This window comes from Mus pahari, unplaced genomic scaffold (genome assembly GCF_900095145.1).
Source record: "Mus pahari unplaced genomic scaffold, PAHARI_EIJ_v1.1 scaffold_7310_1, whole genome shotgun sequence".
Lineage (NCBI taxonomy): Eukaryota > Metazoa > Chordata > Mammalia > Rodentia > Muridae > Mus > Mus pahari.
In genome coordinates this window covers 13,045-39,785 of record NW_018393229.1, presented here as the reverse complement: position 1 = coordinate 39,785, position 26,741 = coordinate 13,045, and the positions used below count along the sequence as shown (strand labels likewise).

At 37.6% G+C, this 26,741-nt stretch overlaps 1 pseudogene; it reads left to right on the top strand.

Moving 5' to 3' along the window:
* The first annotated feature begins 9,847 nt into the window (after positions 1–9,847).
* Positions 9,848–15,132, top strand: LOC110315426 (annotated as a pseudogene).
* Positions 15,133–26,741: the final 11,609 nt, after the last annotated feature.

The following is a 26,741-nucleotide window of genomic DNA, read 5'->3' as shown; positions in this document are numbered from 1 at the left end:
CTCTCGGGAGACAACTATATCAGGCTCCTGTCAGCAAGTACTTCTTGGCATCAGAAATAGTGACTGAGTTTGGTGGCTGCATATGGGATGGATCCCCATGTGGGACAGTCTCTGGATGGCCTTTCCTTCAGTCTCTGCTCCACTCTTCGTCCTTGTATTTCCTTTAGACAGGAGCAATTCTGGGTTAATATTTTTGAGAAGAGCTATCCCTCAACCGGGTGCCTGGCCTAATCTCTCCATCTGGTTTCTATAGGTTCTCTCTCCCCTTTGTTGGGTATTTCAGCACATGTCATCCCTGTTGGGTCCTGGGAGCCTCTTGCTTTATTAGCATCTGGGATTTTCTGTTAACTACCCCCATTCCATATCGCCCATTGCTACACACATCTGTTCAGTTTCCCGACCCTCTCTTCATCTCCCGTCTCCTCCCACACCTGATCCTGCCCTCACACTGTCCCTCTCCCCCTCCTGTCTTTCTCCCAAGTCCCTCTCACCCTCTACCTCCCAGGATTATTTTGTTCCCTGTAATGAGACATACAAAATAAGGCTGTAATTATATAATCAATAATAAAAAACAAACAGACAAGAACTGACTTTCTGTATCCAAATAAGGAAACAATGCTTTGAAATATTTGATACAATTTACTATTTTATTTATTTGACTAGTATTTACCTACTATTCTGAACCTTCATTGAAAAGTCTAATTTTTTTGAGTTCTTTGTATATATTGAATATTAGCTTTCTATCAAATGTATGACTGGTAATGATCTTTCCCAATCTGTAGGTTGCCATTTTGTCCTGATGAAAGTACCTTGTGCCATACAGAAGTTTTCAATTTTATAAGATCCCATTTGTCTACAGTTGATCATAGAGCCTGGGCCATTGGTGTTCTGTCCAGCAAATTTTCCCCTGTGGCAATGTGTTCAAGAATCTTTCCCTAGAGAATTTTTCTTCTAGCAGATTCAGTGTATTTGATTTTATGTAGAGGCCTTTAATCCACTTGTACTTGAGCTTTGTACAATGATATAAGAATGGATCTATCTGTATTCTCCTACATGCAGACCACCACTTGAACAAGCATCATTTGTTGAAAATGCTGTCTTTTATTTCACTGGATGATTTTAGCTCCTTTGTCAAAGATATAGTGGTCATGTGTGTGCGTTCATTTCTGATTATTCAATTCTATTCCACAGATCTACCTGCCTGTCTCTGTACCAATATCATGCCACTTTTATCACTATTGCTCTAAGTTCAGTTTGTGGTCAGGAATGGTCATTACCCCCAGACGTTCTCTTATTGTTGAGAATAGTTTTTGCTATCCTGGGTTTTTTGATGTTCCAAATGTATTGGAGAATTACTCTAACTATCTCTGTGAATAATTGAGTTGTAATTTTGATAGGGATTGCATTGACAATGTAGATTGCTTTTGGTAAGGTAGCCATTTTTACTATGTTAATTCTGCCAATCCATGAGCATGGGAGATATTTCTATCTTCTGAAGTATTCTCCAATTTCTTTTTTTCAGGGATTTGAAATTCTTATCATACAGATCTTTCACTTGCTTGGTTAGAGTCACACTAAGGTATTTCATACTTGTGACTATTATGAAGGGTGTCATTTCCCTAATTTCTTTCTCAACCCATTTATCCTTTGAGTAAAGTAAGGCTACTGATATGTTAGAGTTAAATTTTTATCCAGCCACTTTGCTGAAGTTGTTTATCAGCTGAAGGAGTTCTCTGGTGGAATTTAGGGGTCACTTAAGAATACTATCATATCATCTGCAAGTAGTGATATTTTGACTTCTTCCATTCCAATTTGGATGCCTTTGACCGCCTTTTTTTTTTGTCTAATTGCTCTAAGACTGTAAGTACTATAATGAAAAGAAAGGGAGAGAGTGGGCAGTATTGTCTAGTCCTTGATTTTAGTGTGATTGCTTCATGTTTCTCTCCTTTAGTTTGATGTTGGCTACTTGTTTGCAGTATATTGCTTTTACTATGTTTAGGTGTGGGCTTGGATTTCTGTTCTTTACAAGACTTTTAACAAGAAGGAGTGTTGAATTATGTCAAATGCTTTTTCAGCATCAAATGAAATGATAATGCATTTCTTTCTTAGAATTTTTTATAGAGTTAATTATGTTGATGGAGTTCCATATATTGAACCATCTCTGCATCCCTGGGATAAAGCCCACTTGATCATGTTGAATGGTCTTTTGATGTGTTCATTACTCTGTGAGATTGATTGATTGATTGATTGATTGATTTTTACACTCCAGATTTTAATCCCCTTCCAGTCTACCCTCTGACTGCTCCATATCCCATACCTCCTTTCTGCCCCCTGTCTCCACAAGGATGTCCCACCCCCCAACCCCAGCAACTTCATCATGCCTCCATTCTCTTGAGGACATCTTCTCTGACTTAACCCAGATTTGGCAGGCCTCTGCTGTATATGTGTTGGGGGCCTCATATCAGCTGTTATATGCTGCCTGGTTGGTAGTCCAATGTTTGAGAAATCTCAGATGTCCAGGTTAATTGAGACTGGTAGTCCTCCTACAGGGTCGCCTCCCCTCCTCAGTTTCTTCCAATTTTTCCTTAATTCAACCAGAGAGGTCAGCATCTGTCCATTAGTTGGATACAAATATCTGTGTCTGACTCTTTCAGCTGCTTGCTGGGTCTTTTAGAGGGCAGTCATGATAGGTCCCTTTTTGTGAGCGCTCTATAGCCCCAGTAATAATAATGTCAGGTCTTGGGGCCCCCCCTTTGAGCTGGATCCAACTTTGGGCCTATCTCTGGACCTTCTTTTCCTCAGGCTCCTTTGCATTTCTATCACTGTAATTCTTTCAGACAGGAACAATTATGGGTCAGAGATGTGACTGTGTGATGGTAACTCCATCCCTCATTTGATGCCTTGATGTTCTGCTGGAGGTGGGCTCTACAAGTTCCCTCTCCCCACTGTAGGACATTTCATGTAAGGTCCCTTCCTCCCTTTGAGTCCTGAGTGTCTCTCACCGCCCAGGTCTCTGGTACATTCTGGAGGGTACCCCCAACCTCCTACCTCCCAAGGTTGCCTGATTCCATTCTTTCTTCTGGCTCTGAGGGTTTCAGTCCTTTTCCTCCACCCAATACCAGATCATGTCCCCCTCTTCCCCTGTACACTTTCCTTCCCAGGTCCCTCCCACCTTCCCCCATATGATTGCCTTATTCTCCTTCCTAAGAGGGACTGACATGACCTCACAGGGGCCCTTCTGCTTGTTGACCTTTTTGAGTTCTTTGGATTGTATCTTGGATATTCTGTACTTCTTTTGGCTAATTTCCACTTATTAGTAAATATATACCATGCATGTTCTTTTGAATTTGAGTTACTCACTCCGGATGATATTTTCTAGTTCCATCCATTTGCCTGCAAATCCCAGGATGTCCTCATTCTTGGTAACTGAGTAGTATTCCATGGACTATTTTTGCATCGATATTCATGAGGAGAATTGGTCAGAAGTTCTCTTTGTTGTGTCTTTGTGTGCTTTTAGTATCAGCATAAATGTGGCTTCATGGAACAAATTCGGTAATGTTCCTTCTGGTTTTTTGTTTGTTTGTTTTGTTTGTTTTTTGTGGAATTGTTTGAAGAATATTGGCCATCTTTGAAGGTCTGATATAATTCTGCACTAAAACCATGTGGACCTGTGCTTTTTTTGGATGGGAGACTTATAATGACTGTTTCTATTTCATTAAGGGTTAAGGGGCTGTTTAGATGGTTTATCTGATCCTGATTTAACTTTGGTAACTGGTATCTGTCTAGAATTTTTTACATTTCTTTGGTTCTTTTGTTATATCTTCTTTTTCATTTCTTATTTTTTTAATTTGGATATTGTCTCTGTGCCCTCTGGTTAGTCTAGCTAAATCTATTGTGTAAATATAATTAAAACACATGATCTCAACTTAGTCTTCAATAATATCAAAATTAAACAAAGACTCACAGTTGCTGTTTTTCTTGAGGATTATCTGTACTTTGTTTTTCTTGAAGACTATTTGTACTGTGTGGTTATGGTATTAGCATAAATGTGACGTCATAGAACTAATTAGGTAATGATCCTTCTGTTTTTCTTTTCCTTATTGTTGATCTTCTCAAAGAAACAGCTCCTAGTTTTGTTGATTCTTTGTATAGTTCTCTTTGTCTCTACTTAGTTGATTTCAGACCTGAGTTTGATTATTGCCTGCTTTCTATTTCTCTTAGGTTTATTTGTTCTTTTTGTTCTAGAGCTTTCAGATGTGCTGTTAAGCTGCCAGTGTATACTCTAGCCTATAATTCACATTTATATGGAGGTTTTTCAGAATCGTCCTCCTATCTTGGAGTTTACTCACACAAAATGACTGTTTTCCACTTTTTCTGTTTACTTTTAAATCTTATTATTTCTGTTTATTAACAAGTAGATAATATATCTTGTATCATTATACATTTTATTGTCTATTTTTCATGTAATAGACATCTATTGTCTATGTATTTTGAGGTAGTTTGGAAAAAAAATCAAAGTACATTGATGAGATTGTATCTCTATAAGATGTATAATATAAGTGTCCAATGTATCATATAAGTGCCCAAGGGTGCTGCAGATGGATCGTATGGTAACTAACCTTAGAGCAAAAGATTTCCATCTGTCAGACTCCTTCCATGCTTGGGACATTATCTTTCTTCAACAAAGTGCTTATGACAAAAGAAAGTTTAATCCTGTTTTAATGAAGTAAAAGTAAACAGACCACATTGAAAAGGTCAGTGGGTACAGATAGACTTGAGGAAAAACAGGAACTGTTAGTCTTTGTTTAATCTTAGTTTTATTGAAGATTAAGTTAAGAGCTTGTGTTTTGATTATATTTTCACAATAGATTTAGGCATTTTATGTGCTAAAAAACAAGATCTAAATGAAAAATCATTTAAGAAGGTGACATGATAGCCATGTGCCATGTATGCCAAGTGGATCTTATTGTGCTAACTTCTCCATGAAAAGTACAAGGAGATAGTCACTATAAACAGTGTATTTTATGATGTTAAAATAATAGAAAATAATGAACACATCTTAAAAACAAATCATAGGTGTTAATTATTTATTATGAATAACCCTTAAACAGCTGCAATACTGGGAATCTCATAGAAGCTGCATTAAAGTTATGCCTTCCAATGGGTAGTACAGTTTTTATCTATTCTAGTTTCTTGTTCTGAGTTCAATGTTTATTTTTCAATCATTTTCAAAGTTTCCAATGCTTAGAGAATGTGTATTTCAATTTATAAGCCCAGAGTTCTGGTCAAATAATGTACTATGTTGCATCATAACAAGAGTAAAGATATAATAAGCCACAAATATAAGACCTATACTGCTTAAAACTGAGATAATCTCAAGAAATAAACTTTGCTGTAATGAGACATACAAAATAAGGCTGTAATTATATAATCAATAATAAAAAACAAACAGACAAGAACTGACTTTCTGTATCCAAATAAGGAAACAATGCTTTGAAATATTTGATGCAATTTACTATTTTATTTATTTGACTAGTATTTACCTACTATTCTGAACCTTCATTGAAAAGTACTGACTCTCATGTCTGACCATTAGCTTTAAATGTGATTTTTGGTTTGTGTATTGTTTTGTTTTTTTAACCTTCATGTCTTTTTTTTGTTAAACTAACAAAATTCATTTTAAAATATATAACTCAGTATTGACATTTTTAAGTCATCAAAATAATTTATAATAGTTAAATGCCTCTTAAATATATATATGGTATCTCTGAGCTTAAAAGTAATATGCACCCAACCAGTTTTTAAAATCTATTTGGAATTTTAAATATTAAACGTGATAGAAAGAGAAAAATCTCTTATGAAGTCCTCTATGGAAGGAAATTGTGACAAGTTCCTGGTTAGACAGAAAACATTCCATCTCCAAGGTAGAATACAGAGTGTAACTGTGGCTTCACAGAATGAATAGGGTAGTGTTCTTTCTGTTTCTGTTTTGTAGAATAGTTTGAAGAGGATTGGTATTAGGTCCTCTTTGAAGGTCTGATATAATTCTGCAGTAAACTCATCTGGTCCTGGGCGTAGTTGTTGTTATTGTTGTTGTTGGAAGACTTTTAGTGAATGCTTCTATATTTTACGGGATACCCTTAAAGAGCTGCAATACTGGAAATATCATAGAAGCTCTATCAAATATTTCTCTTTCTCTGTGTATTCCAATTTTATTTGTTATATTTTCTTACAAGTAAAATTCCAGCATAAAAAGGGCAAGAGAAAAAAAACTTCTAGAATACTATTTGACTAATATACTAACTTCTCTTATTCTATCATCCAAATAAGGTTAACTACCAAATTGTAATTTTTACAGACCCAGTGCTTCTGTAGTCTTCAATGAATAAAACGCAAATTCTACCAGATAAAGGCTCTTTTAAAACTTAAGATTACATATGTGATGGTCACCAAATGCCCAACAGAAAAAGTCATGATGCAGTACAAATCCTAAAACAGTTATATGTAATAGTTATTATGTATGGTGTAAAAGTTGCATAGCAGTCATTAGTGTCTTTAAGAGAAGCACGATGTATGCAACACAATAATAAAAAGTTGATTTTGGGTAGGAATAACTAGCTCACTATTATTATTTTTTTGTCATTTTACTTTTAAAATCTATTTAGACTATTTAGAAGAAAAATCTAAACCATTATTATTGCCATTGGTATCATGTGAAGAACAATGGTGACAACTAAAATTTAGGGAAATAGTTATTTTCACAGAAAAAGACAGAAGGTTTGTTTAAGAAATAATAATGCAAGAAGAGACGGAAAAAAATGCTTGGGTGAAGCCTCAGAATGAAATTTAAAACCCAAGAAGAAATAGAAATTCCAATCTTATTGTTGTCTTCCTATCCTAATTGTGTTGTGTCCATATACTCTAGATATCTAAGGAGCAACATTAAAACAACAACAACAACAACAACAACAACAAAACAAAAACAGGTATTTTTATGTGTTACGTTGATCATTTACAATAAAATGCTACCTGATATGTAATAGGTTTGTACTGTTATATAGCATAGGAAAAATGGCTATTCTAGTCATATGGGAGTGAAACACTAACATTACATAGAAATGATAAGTTTCTTTATGAAAAGAGATACATATTTGTACTGATTGAAATAATTGATGTCACTCAGTTAAAACCATTTAAGGATTAAAGTACAATGATCTGGATGGTATTGATTATAACAACATTCTAAATGTAGAAAAAAAGAAAAAAAGTACAGTAATTATCCTGAATAGAGTCTTTCTGCTCTATTCAGTAACACATATGCCACACTTACTCTAGTGAAGTTTGTGTGGAAAGCCCAAAATCTTGGACACAGTCCTGGGGCACAAAGTTTCATGGAACCTTAGTCTCCTAGAGTCTTGGCATCCTGTAACACGAATGCTCCAAACTTGTCCCTATATCAGTCAGTGAACAGATCTGTGTGCTTTCCTTCAATATTGTTTTATTATAAGTGCCTACAAGGAATGAGTTGACATATAGCTAAGTTAGATTAGCCTACACCAGTGTTCCAATATCCTAGGAAATCATTGAGCCAACCTTGGGCTTTGAATTTTGTAAGAATGCTACTCCTTCAGACAAAAAGCCTTCAGTATTGAAAGAGAGATAGTGAAAGAAATCATATATTACTATCTACTACATAGAGTTAGAAATTTCATGGCAAACTTAGCAAAGTAAGTTTAGATTCTTATTATAGTTATGTATGGCACACTACATTACTTGATAAAATAAAGTCCCCCACAAAATCACTTAGAATAATAGCTGAGTTACTCCCATATACAGGAATTTACAATGGCCTAGGGAGAAGGTGGATTATACAATAGACTAGAATTGGAACTATGGTAAGGGCATGAAGCCCTTGCCCATGGATTCTAAGAATAAGCTGAACTTAGGTGGGGCTGATTTTTAATCCCATTTGCAAACACTGATTTTTATCCCAGTTGTAAACACTGCCTGGTTCCTGGCAGCTTTTATATATGCATTTCTCTGTTTTGTGTAAAGAGTCATTTTGCATCGGGTAACCTCAATATACCTTGGATGACCTTAATGTATCACCTAACTTCCTTGTTTTCTTCTGTAATGTAAGTCTGATACTCACTTTGAGAAATTACATTCAGATCAACACTCCTTTGTGTTTGCATCTGTCTGTCACACCGCAGACTCCTTTCTCACCTGGGTACAGAGACCCTGATTCTCCCATCGGTTGAGGGGCCAACTTTATCCAGTCTGCAGCACACATATGCTGTTTCCTTAAATCTAGGTTTGTTATTCTAATCGTTAGATATTACTTATTATTTTCCATGGGGCTACATATAGACTGTCATCTCACTCCACTGTGAGTTACAATATCACCATTCCAGAACACAAATTGTATTACAGAGTCACACAGGATTCTTATGATAGTCCTTCACACTCACACAGACTTCATAAATTAAATTCCTGCACAACGTATAATAGCAATGTAAACATATTATTGAAAAATCTGTGTAAATAGAAAAGTTCCATGGGAATCATAGCATCTAAACACCCAGAATGAAATGACCTAATACAAAATAAATGACTGTTCAAGGTTCGGTGAAGGCAATGTTATAATGCATACTTTTGTCAAGTGACTGAGATATTTCATGATATGTGGAAGGAGAGGTTTCAACCCGAGTATTAGAAAAAACACTTGGCTTTTAGGAATGTTATCATAAACTCTAATATATTCTCAGACTACCTTGTAGAACAGAATGCAGCTTAGGCTATGACAATTGTTTTTGTGTGGGGAGCGGATGTGCCAAGCCCCGTGGTGCCTGTTTGCCAAGAGCCTGAGCCTGAACTCTATGTGGGGAGCGGGGGGGGGGGGCAAGCCCCATGTTCCCTGGCTGCAAGAATCTGAGCCTGCTGAGCCTGTGTGGATGATCCTGTACTGCCTGCCTGCTGAGTTACTGGACTATCACCATGCGCCCTGGCTGAACTCTGACCGGATCCAGGAGAGGGGGGAGGGATTAGGTCAGAGGACTGAAAACAGGATGCACCCTGGGCAGGAGGGAAAATGTTGTTTTGAAGGAGCTCTGAGGACTGAGAAAAACAGGATGTGCCCCGGAGGGAGGGAAGAGAATGCTGTGGGAAAAGCTGTAAACAGTTCGGTTGGAGTTAGTTGGAACTGGAAGAGGGTTAGAAAAAGTTGTTCGGGGAGATAAAGAAGAAATCTGTTTGGAACCTTCCTTGGCGTTTGTGTCGTTTCTCCCCGTCTCTGCCAGTCAGAGTTCAGGGTTTGCGGCATCTGGTGACCCATACGGGGAACAAAAGAAGAGAAGGCTCTGGTGCCCCGTGTGAGGAAGCTGAACAGGGCATCTGGTGAAGAAGAAAGAAGAAAAGAAGAAAAGGTCAAGAAAGAAGCAGAAAAGAAAGAAAAGGCAGAAGCCAGGCAGAAGGAACAGGAAGATTAGAAGTAGTTCAGTTGGCTAAGAAGAAAGAAGGTATTCATGCAGAGCAGAGCATCCGCATCCCGTCGATTCTCCCATCTTCAGCTGCAGGAAGATGATGATGATTCTTTAATTGAATAATTCACCGTGTCTTATTAATTTCAAAACTAAGGATCCATGCAAGGAGTGGTGTTACAGCCATAAAAAAAAGGTATATTTCAAAAGACAAAGCACACATGGCAAAATTACTCTGCAGTGTGTGTGTGTGCGCGCGTGCGTGTGCGTGTGTGTGTGTGTGTGTGTGTGTGTGAGTGTGTGTGTGTGTGTGTGAGTGTGTGTGTGTGTGTGCTGTTTTGGTGTACTTCCTGTCGCAAATAACCCTGATGGTATTAGAATTGCTGGTAAATCAGTTCAAACCACCCATTGTTGGCCAAGAAGGGAGAAACTTCGGAACTCATGCAAGAGCTGGACCAAGAAAAAGGAGCTACAGGGGAGTTCCATGGTAAGTACAAGTTAAGCTCCTGGGGTTACGGGAAGGAGTTAAAGATCTCGGTATAGAAACAAGTTAAGCTCCCGGGGTTACAGGACAGAGTCAGGAAAGTCTAGCCTCCAAAAGGATCGGAAAACCTCAGATAAAGAGTCATGGGATCCACCGCTTCAACAGTGAAGGTAAAAACCTCATTAGTACGGCTTCTCAAACGAAACGGAGTTAAATTAAAAAATGAAACTCTAGACAAATTTTTGGAAACAATAATTAAAGAGGCACCCTGGTTTCTAGAAGAGGGCTATGTAAATCCCCAATATTGGGAATGACTAGATAGAGACTTGTAGGCAGCAGACTCGACTACCCTATTACCACTGGACACGCTAGCCATTTGGAATTTGGTCAAAGTTTGCCTGACAGACAAGAGTGGAAAGTATGCTGCTGAGATAGAAAAAGGGGTAGAAGCATTAGAGGAAGTAAAGGAGGTTATGTCTCAACATAGTGATCAGCAAAGAAGAAAGGAGTCTAAAAGGTAGGACAGTACTGATGAGAGTACGGAGGAATCTTCAGATAGTGGAGATTAAGTAGCTAGCATATTGTCTAAGTTGAGCTTTAAGGGAAGAAGACCACCTGAGCCTTCTGTGCCTCCCTTACCTAGAAAAAGCTGTTCGAGAAGATAAAGAAGAAATCTGTTTGGAACCTTCCTTGGCATTTGTGTCATTTCTCCCCGTCTCTGCCGGTTGGAGTTCGGGGTTTGTGGCATTTTTGCAATGGGCAGCACATGCTGTTTGCAGGAAAGTGGGCTAGGGAACCATTCTTACACTGTGTAATCTATATGCCAAGTACTTACCTCAAAATGGAGTTGGTTTTCACCATAGAACATTATCTGGTTCTTCTATATTGCCTTTTCAGAATGAGATCTTTTGTTTGTTTTACTTTGTTTTCTCCCTGCCAGGTACAGTAAGTGACTGATTTGAACAGTTAAGATTTGGTATCCTAAGCTTTGACCATTAAAGTTTAGTTGCAAATGTGCTTATAGGCAGTTGACTACTATGACAATAAGAATGAATTAAAATAATATCACCAGCTAGGAATGTATTCTTCTATTTCACACACTTGAGTTGTTTAATTCTTTGTTTTTCTCTAACATGGTTGAATATAAACTGTTACTGTAATTCATTTGTATGATTGTACATCTTATTGTTCTTTTATTCTAACAGAAACTTATAAACATAAATTGGTAGTGAAAATGGGCTTAGTTAATCCTTGGTAATTTTGGAATATCATAAAGTTTAATTTTGTCACAACATAAAACTATTTACAAAAATTAACAGAACACATTTAGAAAATAGTTGGATTTCACTTATAAAATTTGTGCTTTTTTGTGGTTTGTTGCAAACACATGAGGAGTTCTTTTTATATTCATCAAATTATTTTCCTCACGTATGCCCCTTCCAATTTCTTTTTACATGTTGATAAGTAAATATCATAATGAAGCATTTTAAATAAACCATAATAAAATTCACCTTGTTTGCATTCCCTGCAATGAGTATCCTTTACTAGAAACAACACTGAACCATTTCAGGAGGAAATATGGCCTGAGTAGAAATGATGCGTTCTCTCACTTACAATCAATGTCTGAAGTCCCTCTTGAGATTATTAATCTCTGTCCCTCAAGTGTTTCTTTACATTATAGATCTCTAACTTAACTCTGAGAATAGAGAAAGAGGGTTGAAAAACCTAATAATTCATAGACAACTCAAATCAAATCTTATCAAAGTGATATTGGCCTTTAAAGCGGAAAGAAATACATCCATTAAAGAAATACAGAAAAACTACAAACATAGAGGTCCTTAAAGAGTAGGAAACAAATAAGTTCCTTAAAGATATACAGGAAAATACAATTAAATGAGTGAAGAAATAAATAAATAAAAGTATGCATAACCTGAAAGTGGAAATAGAAGCAATAAAAAGAAACCTTAAACTTAGGAAATCCTGGAGATGGAAATCCTAGAGAGAGAACAGGAACAACAGATGAAAGCATAACCAACATAATAAAGGAAATGGAAGAAAGAATCTCTGGCATACAAAATATAATAGAAGAAACTGGTACATCAGTCAAATAAAATGTTAAGGCTAAAAAATTCCTAACACAAAATATCCAGGAAATTTGGGATACCGTGAAAAGACCTAATCCAAGAATAAGAAGAATAGAATATGGTAAAGAATTCCAGCTCTACAGCTCCCAAAATATTCTCAATATAATCATAGAAGAAAATACCACCAACATAAAGAAAGAGATGCCTATAAACATGCAAGAAGCATGTAGAATACCAAATTAGACTGAATATGACAAGAAAATCCTCCTGGAACATAATAATCAAAACAGAAAATCTACAGAAGTGAGAAAAGATATTGAAAGCAGCATTGGAAAAAAACAGGTAGCATAAAACATCTCAACAGAGACTGCACGTGTGCACACACACACACACACACACACACACACACACACACACGCGTAACATCAAAGTACAGTAAAAAACATTATTATATCTCAACTTCAAAGGAGGAAATTCCCCAATAAAAGACACAGGGTAAGAGAATGGTTTTGAAAACAGGATCCATCATTTTGTTGAATACAAGAATACATATCAGCATCAATGATAAACATTACCTCACATTGAAGGGATGGGAAAATTGACAAGCAAATGGACCCACGGATCAAGCTGGAATAGCCATTCTAATACCTAATAAAATAGACTTTCAATATAAGTTAACCAAATGAGACAGGTAAGAACACTTCATACTCAGAAACTGTGTTTCTGCCTTAGAGCTTTTGTCTGCAGTCAGTCACACTCCGATCCGGGTTCGTCATGAAAGGCAGGGCTGGGCTGAAAGGGAAAAGATGGCAAGAAGAGAAATAACCAGACCTTGACAAGATTTCCTGATCAAAGCCCAAATGTTTAATGAAGTACCGGGTTTATATGGCATGGGAAAAACCCTTCCCCCCAGCCCCAATCTTGGGGCAGTCCAGGTGCGAACAGGTAGGCAGATCTTCAGGAATGCTGTCTCTGTAGCATCTAGGTGCCTAGCAGCAGGGAGTAGTGTCTGCCCTGAGGCAATGGGGGAACAGTGGCAGGTATAAACAAAGAACCAGCCTGGCAGAAATCACCCCAGGTGGTGTAGAACAGTGGCTGCCTGTCTGGGAGGCTCCAACAAGAAACGAAAACAAAACAAAACAAAATGCCAAAATGATATCTCAATTCTGAACATATATGACCCCAACAAATGCCCACACACACATTTGTAAATGAACAGTACCGAATTTTAAATATCACACTTATTCCCACACATTAACAGTCGGAGAATTCAACACTCCACTCTCACTACTTCACAGGACATCCAGACAAAAACTAAGCAGAGAAATAATGAAACTATGAGACACGATGAATCAAATGGACCTCACAGAAAATGTTGCAATATTTCACCAAAACAGAAAATTATATACATCTTTTTTCAGCATCCTGTGAATCCTTCTCCATAATTGACCATACAGTCGATTAAAAAGCAAATTTCAACAGATACAAGAACACTGAAATAATGACTTGTATTTTATCCTAATAACACGGATTAAAGATGGTCTTCAACACAAACACTGGAAAGCCTACACACTTATGGAAATTGAACAACTCCGTATCCATTGATCTCTGGGTCATGAAAGAAATGAAGAAATTAAACACTTTCTAAAATGCAATGAAAATGAAGGCACTACATACTCAAATAGGGCACAATGAAAACAGAAATAAGAGAAAAGTTCACAGCACTAATTGCCTCCAAAAGAAAATTACAAAATTCTCATACAAGCAATTTAATATCACACCTGAAAGGTCTAGGAAAAATCAAAAGCAAGCACACCAAAGGGAGTAGAAGGCAGGAAATAATCAAAATCATAGCTGAAATAAATCAGATAGAAACAAAGAAAATAATACAAGAATCTAGGAAACCCATCACTGGTTCTTTGAGAAAATCAAGATAGGCAATCTAACGGAGAGACAGAGTGACAGTATTCATATAAACAAAATCAGAAACAAAAAGTGATTCATAACAAATGATACTCAGGAAATTAAAAGAATCATTAGGTCTTACTTTAAAAGCCTGTACTCGCCAGCACTACGGGACCCACTGGAGGACACCCGGGAGGACCCAGGGACAGCTGTCCCAAGGATGAGCTGCTGCCACCGCTGCTGCTGTCAAAGGGGAATCCCTGGACCACGAAGCTGCTGCAGCACCAGTTCTCAGTGGGCACCGGTGTGCTGCTGCCCACTCAGGACTACCAGGAGGCCGAGCTCAGTTCCCCCAAAATTATAAAAGCAGGAAAACTCAAGACAAAGAAATCCAACAAGGCTAGTGACTTCAGTGATGTGGCAGACTGGCCAACACCAGGTGAATTGGTTAACATGGGGTCTCAGAGTGTTATCAACCAAGGAAGTAAAAAGTCACAAATGAGAGAAGACAAAGAAGAGATGATTGGAAAAAGAAGCAACAGTGAGAGCAGTGAGAACAGGCAAGCAAAACCAGATGGTTCTATTGAGAATGTCAGCCAGGATGAGGCTTAGTCAAGCAGTCAGCAGAAGAGAGCTAATAAGCATAAATGGATGCCACTCCACTTAGATGATGTGAGACCAGACAGCCAGTAAAGACCTGGGTCCAGAACAGCTCTAGATGTCAACCTGAAGCAAATAAACTAGCGCACAGTAATAAAAAAAAGTGAAACACGGAGTTGGAGACGGGATAAAGAAAAGAGACATAGATGATCAAGATGAAGTATCCAGTGTGAGAAGTGAGGGTGGTACCATCCGAGGCTCCACGAGAGGCCGTGGAAGAGGCTGAGGTCAAGTAAACCCTAGACTGAACTTTGACTATTCATATGGTTATCGAGAGCCAGGGGAAAGAACTGAGCAGCCATTGCCTACAGAGATTAACGCCAGCAGGATGTACTACTACAATGATGGCACAGATGTGCACCTGTATCCTGTGGAAGAAACACTGCTTAAAGAATACATTAAGTGCCAAATAGAGTATTACTTCAGCATAGAGATCTTGGAACGAGACTTCTTTCTTCGAAGAAAGATGGATGAACACGGAGAAGGTTGGGCCAGCCCTCAGTGGCCACCTTTACAATAATGATGTGAGTCAGACCAGAGGACTGCTGTTACCATAGGCATTAGCTTAGGTTGCATGGGCTACTTAACTCATGTTGGGAAAGTTAATTGTTATCATTGGCGAAATACTGCATATTCTATCTTTTGTTTCCAGGCATTTATTTTTTGCCCAGGTCAATAAAGCAGAAAGAGACGATTGAGTAGCATTTTCAAAATTGTTAGGTCCTTTGCTATTTGACTTGCACTATAACATAGTATAGTTTGCATAACTCGCATGTTTTCATATTTCACATATACTATAAGATGTATTAATGTGAATACTTAAGGGGTAAGAAATTTAAGTTTAAAAAAATGGCATTTTTCCTCTAAAAAATAAAAAAATAAAAGTCTGTAATCCACAAATTCAAAATTCTTTTAAAAACATTTTTCTATGCAGATAACACTTAAATAAGGATCAGGTAAACAATTTAACCAGACCCATAATCTCTAAGGAAAGAGAAGTAGTCATTAAAAGTTTCCCCACCAAAAAAAGAACCAGAGACAATGACTTTAATGCAGAAATCTACTAGACTTTCAAAGAAGAGCTAATACTAATACCCCACAAACTATAACATAAAATAGAAACAGAAGGAACATGGCCAAACTCATTCTCTGAGGCCACAGTCATGCTGATATTTAAATCACACAAAGACTCACCAAAGAAAGAGAATTTCAGACCAATTTCTATGATGAACGTTTATACAAAACTACTCTACAAAATGCTATCAAGCTGAGTCCAGGAACATATCAAACACATCATCCATCAAGATCAATTATGCTTCAACCCAGGCATGGAGGGATAGTTCAATATATGAAGCTCTATCTATGTAATTCATCATATAAATAAACTGACTGAAAAAAAAATCAAATGATTATCTCATTAGATGCAGAAAAACACTTTGACAATATCCAAAACCCTTTGATGTTAAAGGGATTAGAGAAATTAGGAGTATAGGGCACATACCTAAACATAATCAAAGCAACATAAAGCATAACAATATCTTACAAAAAACTAAATAGCAAGAAACTTAAAGCATTTCCATGAAAATCAGGGATAAGACAAGGCTGACCAGGCTCTCATTATACTTGAAGTTCTAGCTAGAGAAATAAGACAACTAAAGAAGATCAAGTGGCTACAAATTGGAAAGGAAGAAGTCAAATTATCATGGATGTTGTGATAATATGCATAAGTGATCTGAAAGTTCTACAAGAGAACTCCCACAGCTGATAAATATGTCAAGCAAAGCGGCTGGATATAAAATTAACTCAAATAAATCAGAAGACAGTTTTTGAAATTTTATTAGATATTTTCATTATTTACATTTCAAATGTTATCCTTTTTCCTTGTTTCCCTTCCAAAAACTCCCTATCCCATCGCCATTATCCTGCTCATCAACCTACCCACTGCCATTTCTCTGTCCAGGCTTTCCCTACACTGGAATATCAAGCCTTCACAGGACCAATGGCCTCTCCTCCCATTGATGTCTGACAAGGCCATCCTCAGCTTGATAGGTAGCTGGAGTCATGTGTCCCTCCATGTGTACTCTTTGGTTGGTGGTTTAGTCCCTGGGAGCTCTGTGCTACTGGTTAGTTCATATTGTTGTTCTTCCTAAGGGGTTGCAAACCCCTTTAGCTCCTTGGGTCCTTTCTCTAGCTCTTTCCATTGGGGACCCTGAGTTCAGCCCAGTGGTTGGCTGAGAGCATCCACCTCTGTATTTGTTAGGAACCTGCAGAGCCTCTCCACAGCCTGTTGCCTGAGAAGACCTTTTTTCTACTGATGAAAAATGGACTGAGGAAAAAAAATAGAGAAACAACAGCCTTTACAATAATCACCAGTAGTATAAAATATATTGGTATAACTCTAACCAAGCAAGAGATATATTTGTATTACAAGAACTTTAACATTTTAAAGAAAGAAATTGAAGAAGATATCAGAAGATGGAAATATCTCCCATGCTTGTGGATATATAAAATTAGCATAGTGAAAAAACTGGCCATCTTACAAATAGCAATCTACAGATTCAATACAATCCCCATCAAAATTCCAACATAATTTTTGTATAGGGTTTGAAAGATCAATTCTCAACTTCATATGGAAAAACAAAAAAATCCAGTATGGCAAAAAAATTCTGAGCAATAAAAGAACTTGGGGAGGAATCACCATTCCTAATGTACAGCTGTACTACAAAGCAATAATAATAAAAACTGCATGGTATTGGTACATATTGATCACTGGAATTTATTCAAAGACACAAAATTAAACCCACACATCTATGAACACTAAATTTCTGATAAAGAGGTCCAAGTAATACAATGGAATAATAAAAGCATCTTCAACAAATTGTACCAGACTAGTGGATGTCTACACATAGTAGACTGAAAATAGATGCATTTTTATCACCCTGAACAAAACTCAAGTTGAAGTAGATCAAGGACTTCAACATAAAACCAGATACATTATGTCTACTGAAGATATAGCGAGAAATATCCTTGAATACATTTGTACAATAGACAGTGTTCTGTAGAGAACATCAGTAGATCAGGCTTTAAGATCAGTAATTGATAAATGGGACATCACAAAACTGTAAAACTTATGTAAATGAAAGGAAACTGTCAATAGTAAAAACCAGAAACCCAAAGATTGGCAAAGAATCTTGACCAATCATACAACTGACAGAGCGCTAATTCCCAAAATTTATGAAGAACTCAAGAATTTAGACACAGATGCTCTAGATAGATAGATAGATAGATAGATAGATAGATAGATAGATAGATAGACCAAATTTTAAAAGTGGGGCACAGAACTAAACAGAATTCTCAATAGAGGATAATTTAATGTCTGAGAAGCACTTAAAGAAATGTCCAAAGTCCTTAGTTATTAGAGAAATGCTAATCAAAATAACTCAGGTTTCATTTTTCACACGGACAATACCTAAGATAAAAATTCAAGAGTTGGCCTTTGTCCATGTAGATGTGGAACAAGGAGAACACTTCTTCATTGTTCATGGGAATATAAACTTGTACAACCATTTTGGAAATCAATTTGACAGTTTCTCAAAAAACTGGGAATAATTCTATCTCAAGATGCAGCTGTAGTACTCCTGGGCATATACCCCAAAGATGGTCCAAAATCTTACAAAGACACTTGCTCCACTATGTACATAGCAGCTTTATTCATAATAGTCAAAAACGGGGAACAACCTAGATGTCTCCCTACTGGAAAAAATGGATAAAGAAGATGTGGTACATCCATACAATAGAATACTTTTCAACTATTAAAAATCGAGACATCATGGATTTTTCAGGAAAATGGATGGAATTTGAGTATCATTATGAGTGAGCTAATACAGTCCCAAATAGATATGCATAGTACATAATTATAAGTGCATGATAGCTATAAAAATTACAGGTACATACCATGCTAACATGATACACTCCAGAGACACAAAGGAGCTAAATGAGAAGGAAGGCCCAAGTGAGGAATCTTAAATTTTATAACTTAGAAAGGGGAATAAAATAGTCATAAGAGGTAAACTGAAGGAGGGAACCAGGAGTGAGATTATCACATTTCCTCATAATCCTGTCAATAAAAATCATACTGGTATGTTCTACACATTTTAAAAAAAAATAGGTTTAAACTTTTCATGCTTATTTTTGTGCATTATATGTCTGAATCCACATGAGTTTGAAAGATCTCCTGTTTGTGACTGTGTTTGCATATATATATATATATATATGTATATATATATATATATGCAAACACAATGTCAAGTATATTATAAATATTATTTGAGACAGAATCTCTCTGAAACTTTACTACATATGTAAAATATTATGGCCAGTAAGTCTCAAGGAACTAAATCGTTTGCACCCTCTGTTTCTATTTGAGGAAAGAGATACATTGTGAGCACCAAAGCAATATTGTTTTACTGATATGGATTTACTCAGTTCTACATGTTGGCAAGTTAAGGACCTTGTGTACTAAGCACCTATGGCTAAAAATTATGATTAAGTATGGAAACTACTTAGGATTTATTCTAGTCTGTATCAAGTTGTGATTGCAGACTTAAAATTGGTATTTAGTTTTTTAGAAGCTTTTTAATTCAAACCATTTCTCTTTCAGAGAAATTGGAAAATTCAACTACTTACTATTTAACGTGCAATATCGACTTTTGAATGATAAACAACGAAATTTTAAACTTCTTAAATCTGTGGATTATATCCTAGGAAATCTAACTTTTTGACTAATATCCACTTATTAGTGAGTACATACTGTGTGTGTCCTTTCTGGTCTGGGTTAACTCACTCAGGATGAAATTTTCTAATTCCATCCATTTGCCTGCAAAATTCATCATGTCCTCAATTTTAATAGCTAAATAGTATTCCATTGTGTAAATGTACAACATTTTCTGTATCCATTCATCCTTTGCGTTGTTTAAAGCTTCTGGCTATCACAAATCAGGCCACTAGGAACATTATGGAGCATGTGTCCCTGTGGTATAGTTAAGCATCTTTTGGGTATATGCCAAAGAGTGGCCTAGCTGGGTCTATCAAGTAGATCTATTTCCAATTTTCTGAGGAACCTCTAGATTGATTTCCAGAGTGGTTGTACCAGTTTGCAATCCTACTACTAATGGAGGAGTGTTCTTCTTTTTCAACATCCCAGGCAACATGTGCTGTCATCTGAGTTTTTGACCTTAGTCATTCTTATTTGTGTAAATTTGAATCTCAGAGTCATTTTTATTTGCATTTTCCTGATCACTAACACTAAGGACTTTGAATATTTCTTTAAGTGCCTCTCAACCATTTGATATTCCTCTGTTGTGATTTATATTTTTATAACTGTACCCCATTTCTTAATTGGGTTATTTGGTTTTTTTGGAGGTTAGCTTCTTATATTCTTTATATATTTTGGATATTAACCCTCTATTGAATGTGAAATTAGTGAAGAATTTTCCCATTCTGTGGATTGCCAATTAGACCTATGAATGTTATCTTTTGCCTTACATAAGGTTTCAATTTCATGAGGTCCCATGTATCAATTGTTGAACTTAGAGCCTGAGACATTGGAGTTCTATTTAGAAAATTTCCCTGTTTGCCAGTGAGTTTAAGGCTCTTTCCCACTTTCTATTCTATTCTATTCTATTCTATTCAGTGTGTTAGGTTTTATGTTGAGGTCCTTGATCCACTTGGATATGAGGTTTGCATAAGGTGATAAATATGGGTCTATTTTCATTTTTCTACATACAGACAGCCAGTTAGACCAGCACAATTTATTGAAGATTCTTTCTTTTTCCCATTATATGTTTCTAACTTCTTGTCAAAGATCAATTGTCCATAAGTGTGTGTGCTTATTTTGGGGTCTTCAGTTCTATTCCATTGATCTACCTGCCTGTCTCTATACAAATACTATGGAATATTTCACACTGTTGCAATGTAGTAGTCTGAGGTCTGGGGTGCTGTTTCTCCCAGAAGTACGTATTTTGTTAAGAATTTTTTCAGTATGGTGGGTTTTATGTTTTTCCACATGAAATTTAGAGTTGCTCTTTTCATGTCTCTGAAGAACTGTGTTGGAATCTTAATGAGGATTGCATTGAATCTGTAGATTGCTTTTGATAGGTTGGCCATTTTTAATGTGTTACTCCTACAAATTCATAAGCATGGAAGATATTTCCATCCTCTGAGGTCTTTTTGATTTCCTTTTTTCAAGAATTTTACTTTCTAGTCCTATAGATCTTCCACTTACTTTATAAGAGATATGCCAAGATAATTTTATACTATTTGTGGCTATTGGGAAGGTTGATTTTTTTTGGTTTTTGTTTTGTTTGGGTTTTTTGGTTTTGGTTTGTTTGTTTGTTTTGGGGGGGTTGTTTTGCTAATTGCTTTCACAGTCTGTTTATCACTTGTATAAAGGAAGGCTACTCTTTTGTTTGAATTAATTTTATATCCAACCAACTTGCTGAAAGTTTTTAATCACCTTTAGAAGTTCTCTTGTTATTGGGGATTCACCTATGTATACTCATAATATCCAAAAATAGTGATACCTTGACTTCTTTTCCAATTTTTATCCCCTTGATCTCCTTTTGTTGTCCTATTGCTCTAGCTAGATATTTGAATACTATAATGAATAGATTTGGTGAGAGTGGGATTACTTCAAAAATTTGTCCATTTAATTTGATATTGGCTGATGTTTTGCTGTATGTTCATTTTATTTTGTTCAGGTAAGGGCCTTGAATTCCTGATCTCTCCAATACTTTTAACATGAAAGGGTGTAACATTTTGTAGAAGAATTTTCAGCATCTATTGAGATGATCATGTGATTTTTTGAGTGTGTTCATATAGTAGATTAAATTCATGGATTTCCATATATTGAACCATCCCTATATCACTGGGTTGAAGCGTACTTGGTCATAGTAAATGATGGTTTTGATGTGTTCTTGGACTCTGTTTGCTAGAATTTTATTGAGTATTTTTGCATCGATATTCATAAGGAAATTGGTCTGAAGTTCTCTTTCTTTGTTGGGTTTTTGTGTGGTTCACATATCAGAGTAAAGGTGACTTCATAGATTTGGGAGAAAGGTGGGAGGGGGGAGGAAATGGGGGACAGGATCAGGTAGGGAGAAGGGGGAAGGGAGACAGGAGAGAAGCCTAGAGGGCCAGCAGAATGAATTGAAATATACAGCCTCAGAAGGAGGGAGGTAGGGAGACCCTCAAGAGAGTACTAGAGACGTGGGAGGTGCAAGACTCTCAGGACTCAAGGGGAGTGACCTTAGATGGAGAGCCTAATAGTGAAGAGAGGGAATTTGAACAGTCCACTTCCAGTAGATAGACAGGACTTCAAGAGAAGTGATGATGTTACCAGTCCACAGCCAAAATTTCAGACCCAGAAATTTTACTGTCTAAAAGAACTGCATGGACAAAAATGGAGAAGAGACTTAAGGAAAGGTGGTCCAGTGTTGCCTCCCTGAGCCTTGAAGCAGGCTGATTCAGACCTTGGTGCTACTAAGCACCTGGGGTGGAACCTTCCAACTTACAAAGCAGGTTCTACTGTCTACACCTGCCACTGCTTTCCTCCAAAACACTATCGTTACCTGCTGAGACCCTTGAGACCTTCTGGAGACAGCGTCCTGCAGATCACCTTCAGCTGGTGAATGGCATCAAGAATGGAGTGGTGGGTGATGGGCCTCCTCCCTCTATATAAGCTCAGAATCTTAGTAAACTTGGGGACTTGGATCAGCTATGTTGTCTTAGCCTTCCTTCCTTGTTTGTAGTCTAATCTCTTTCAGCCCCAGCCCACCTTTCAGGAGTACCCGGTTCGAGTGTGACTGCGGGCGGTCGCACTCAGTCCAGTGTCTGGCACAACTGGGGTTCCAACTCATGGGTACACACCAAGATTTGACACTACTAATGATGCTGTGATGTGCTTACAGACAGGAGCCTTGCAGGGATGCCCTCTTACAGGGACTACCAGCTGCTGACTGAGACAGATAGAGATACTTAGAGCCAACCATTCAAATGAAGTCAGGGACCCCTATGAATTAGGGGATGGATGGAAGAAACAGAAGAGGAGCATGACTCCATGATACCAACAGTATTAACTAACCCAGGCCCATGGCAGCTCCCAGACACTGACACACAAACCAGGCAGCATACATTAGGTCGTCTGAGGCCTCTAAAGCATATACAGCAGAGGACTGCCTGGTCTTGCCTCAGTGGGAGAAAATAAGCTAAATTATTGAGAGTCTTTCAGCCCCAGAGACGGGGGGAGGCCTGGTTTGTGGTGTAGGATCCTGTTGAGAACATGGAGATGAGGAACAGGATGAGGAACTGTGGGAGGGAGGACAGGGAGGTGTATCAATATCTGGATTGTCTTAATAAATAAATGAATTAATTCATTAATAATAAAATACCCAAAACAAAAACAAACAAATGTTATTGATCATATATAATAATGTTGGAAAAGGTACATCTTTTGTTTGTCTCCATGCTCTCCCATAATCTATGCTCAATATGGTGGAAGAAACACTCTGGAAGTTCATAAAGTTCAATTGTCAGGTATCCTGTTTTGATCATACCATGGTGACAACAGAAATAATCCTTTAGTATCTAAATAGTCTCTAAAGAGAAGGGTGATTACCTACAATTACCCAAAAGAACTAGACAGATGGCTCAATTGTTTAGCCTGAAGATAGGGATTTGATTTTCGCACAGATACTATTACTCAGAACCATCTACGTTGAGTTACAGGGAATTCAGTGACTTTTATAATTTCTGCTGTACCATATTTGTAAGTGGTGCAAATAAAGACATGCATGCCATGAAGACATAAAACCAAATCAAATAACTAAAATAAAATCATAACAATTGGGATAATCAAACATCAAATCCTCTCAGATGTCTAGGAAAACAGTCATTTTTCTTTACAATTTAGGGTTTTTTTTCACTTTTTATTGGTTATTTTATTTATTTACATTTCAAATGTCCTCCATCCCATTTTCCCCTCCTCAAACCGCTTATACTACCCCCTCCCCTTTACTTTTTTTGGGTCCTCCCCTGCCCACCCTCCCATTCTTGCCTCACCAATCTAGCATCACCTTACACACTGGGGTATCAAGCCACCACAAGACCAAGGGCCTCCCCTACCATTGATGCCAGATAAGGCAATTCTCTGCTACATGTAGCTGGAGTCATGAGCCCCTTCATGTGTACTCTTTGGTTGGTAATTTATTTAAGCAGACATTTCAGTTTTCTTCCCTTTTGCTATGTAATAGGGTGAATAAAGTCTTTAGTAGGAAAGAATTTGTCTTGCTTTTTCCAACCAGAGACCATCATTGTAAGAAATCAGAGCAGGTATTCTGTGTGGATAGATTCAGGAGCCATAGTAAAAGCAGCTTATTGGCTTGTATTCACTGGCTTGCTCATCTCTCTTTCATGTATAACTTGTGCCCACCTGAATAAGGATGGTAAAGGAACATATACCTTCAATTAATAGTTTAAAACTATGTTAAAGGTGTGCTAAGAACCTAAACTATCGAAATCTCTTCTTTACCTCAGGCTTCCTTTAGGCTAAAGTTTAATTTGATAGTGGAATCTAACTAGGAAATTACATATAAATAAATCACACTAATAAAATAATCTTATAATAAGTTTATAATGCAGGTCTCCATCAGTTGTCACTTTTCTATTAGTTGCTATGTTCACCTGAACTGTTGAAATCCTATTTTCTAAAATACACTAAAGATTTTATATATATATATATGTGTGTGTGTGTGTGTGTGTGTGTGTGTGTGTGTATGAAATTTAGAGTAGCTAAGTCAACCATTCAAGTACTCACTTTCCCTCCAAAATGACTAATCAAAGCCCAAAAAAGGATAAGTAATTACATTATCCTGGAATGTATTATAACAAATTTGTATTTATTGAAAATGAGAGAAGTCTGTGCTGGAGAGATGGCTCAGTGATTACAAGCCCTGTCTCCTTTATCAGAGGAACCAGTGTCAATTTCCAGCTCCTACATGGAAGCTCACAAGTATATATAACTCCAATACCAGGGGATAAGACTCTTTCACACAGACATACACACAGCTACACATCAATAAACAGAAAGTAAAAATAAAACAAAATGCGAGCTGCCTTGATAAAAATCTCTTCACCTACCTGTGACTCAAGATACATATCCTTTCCTGACTGCCATAAAAACATTTTAAGATCTTATTTTCTGTTTTCAAGAGTAACTTATCTTAATCTCAGAAAATAAATACTCATGTCTAATTGTTTCTCTACAGTTGTAGAAACATTTCCATGTGCTGCTATCACACTCACCCTTACACATTACACATATTTTGATTTCTTTTATCTATCTTTGGATCAACAATCTTCATAATACCTTTGAGTCTTACTACACAGAGAATCCCAAACATGCCCCAGGCCAATCTACACACTATTTATTATATTTAATTGAGTTCACATTTTGTTCCTCTCCTGCACAATTGGGGTTTCCAACTACAACAAATCCAACATCCTCTGCTCTCCTAGTAGAATATACTCTTGGTTTTCTACCCTCTAAAGTAAATGATAAAATGTTTCCTTCATTCTAGGCCTACTACTCTTGTCTTTTGATGTTTTCAATTATTTTTCATGAGTGTGGCCACATTTAGCCTGTCATGTTATGCTAATAAAATATTAGCTGTTGTACTAATCTTTCTGTCATACCAACATTATGGCCTAAATTATTTTTTCCTACAATTAAACTCTTTATGCTTACCGTACCCATGATAGTTTTACAATTTCTTGTTTTGTTTTGTTTTGTTTTGTTTTTGTTTTTCAAGACAGGGTTTCTCTGTGTAGTCCTGGCTGTCCTGGAACTCACTTTGTAGACCAGGCTGGCCTCGAACTCAGAAATTCACCTGCCTCTACCTCCCAAGTGCTGGGATTAAAGGTGTGAGCCACCACTGCCTGGCTTTTTTCTTTTTTCTTTTTTTAATTTAAATTCATTTTTTACACTCCATATTCCATTCCCCACGCCTCTCCACCCACCCTCCGACTGCACCACATCCCACACCTCCTCTCTACCCTACCCTATCTCCACGTGGATGCCCCCCCCCCAACACCTGACCTCTAAACTCCCTGGGATCTCTAGTCTCTTGAGGGTTAGGTGCTTCATCTTTGAATGAACACAGACCTGGAAGTCCTCTACTGTATGTGTGTTAGGGGTCTCATATCAGCTGATGTATGCTGTCTGTTTGGTGGTCCAGTGTTTGAAAGATCTCTGGGGTCCAGATTAACCAAGACTGCTGGTCCTCCTACAAAATTTCCCTTCTCCTAAGCTTCTTTAAGCCTTCCCCAACTCAAAAACAGGGGTCAACTGCTTCTGTCCATTGGTGCAAATAACTGCATCTGACTCTTTCAGCTGCTTGTTGGGTCCCTCAGATGGTAGTCATGATAGATCCCTTTTTGTGAGCATTCCATAGCCTCAGTAATAGTGTCAGGCCCTGGGACCTCCCCTTGAGCTGGATCCCACTTTGGGTCTGTCTGTGGACCTTCTTCTCCCCAGACTCCTCTCCATGTCTATTCCTGTAATTCTTTCAGACAGAAACAATTATGGATTGGAGGTGTGACTGTGGGATGGCAGCCCCACAAATGTCCTGTCTTCCCACTGGAGGTGGGCTCCATAAGTTCCCTCTCACCACTGTCCAGCACCTCATCAAAGATCCCTATGAGTCCTGGGAGTCTCTCATCTCTCAGGTGTCTGGTGCATTCTGGGGGTTCCCCCCAACCTCCTATTTATTGAGGTTGCCTGTTTCCATTCTTTCTGCTGACCCTCAGGGCTTCTGTCCTTTTCCCTCACCCAGTATCAGATCAGGTTCCTCTGTAGCCCCCACTGCCCGACACCCTGTCCACATTCCCTCCCAAGTCCCTCCCTCCTTCCCTCCCTCCCTCCTCACTTGAGATTGCTTTTGTCTCTCTCCCAAGTGGGACTGAAGCATCCTCACTTGGGCACTTCAGCTTGTTGAGCATTTTGAATTCTGTGGACTGTATCTTGTGTATTCTGTATGTTTTTTTCTTTTTCCTTCCTTCCTTCCTTCCTTCCTT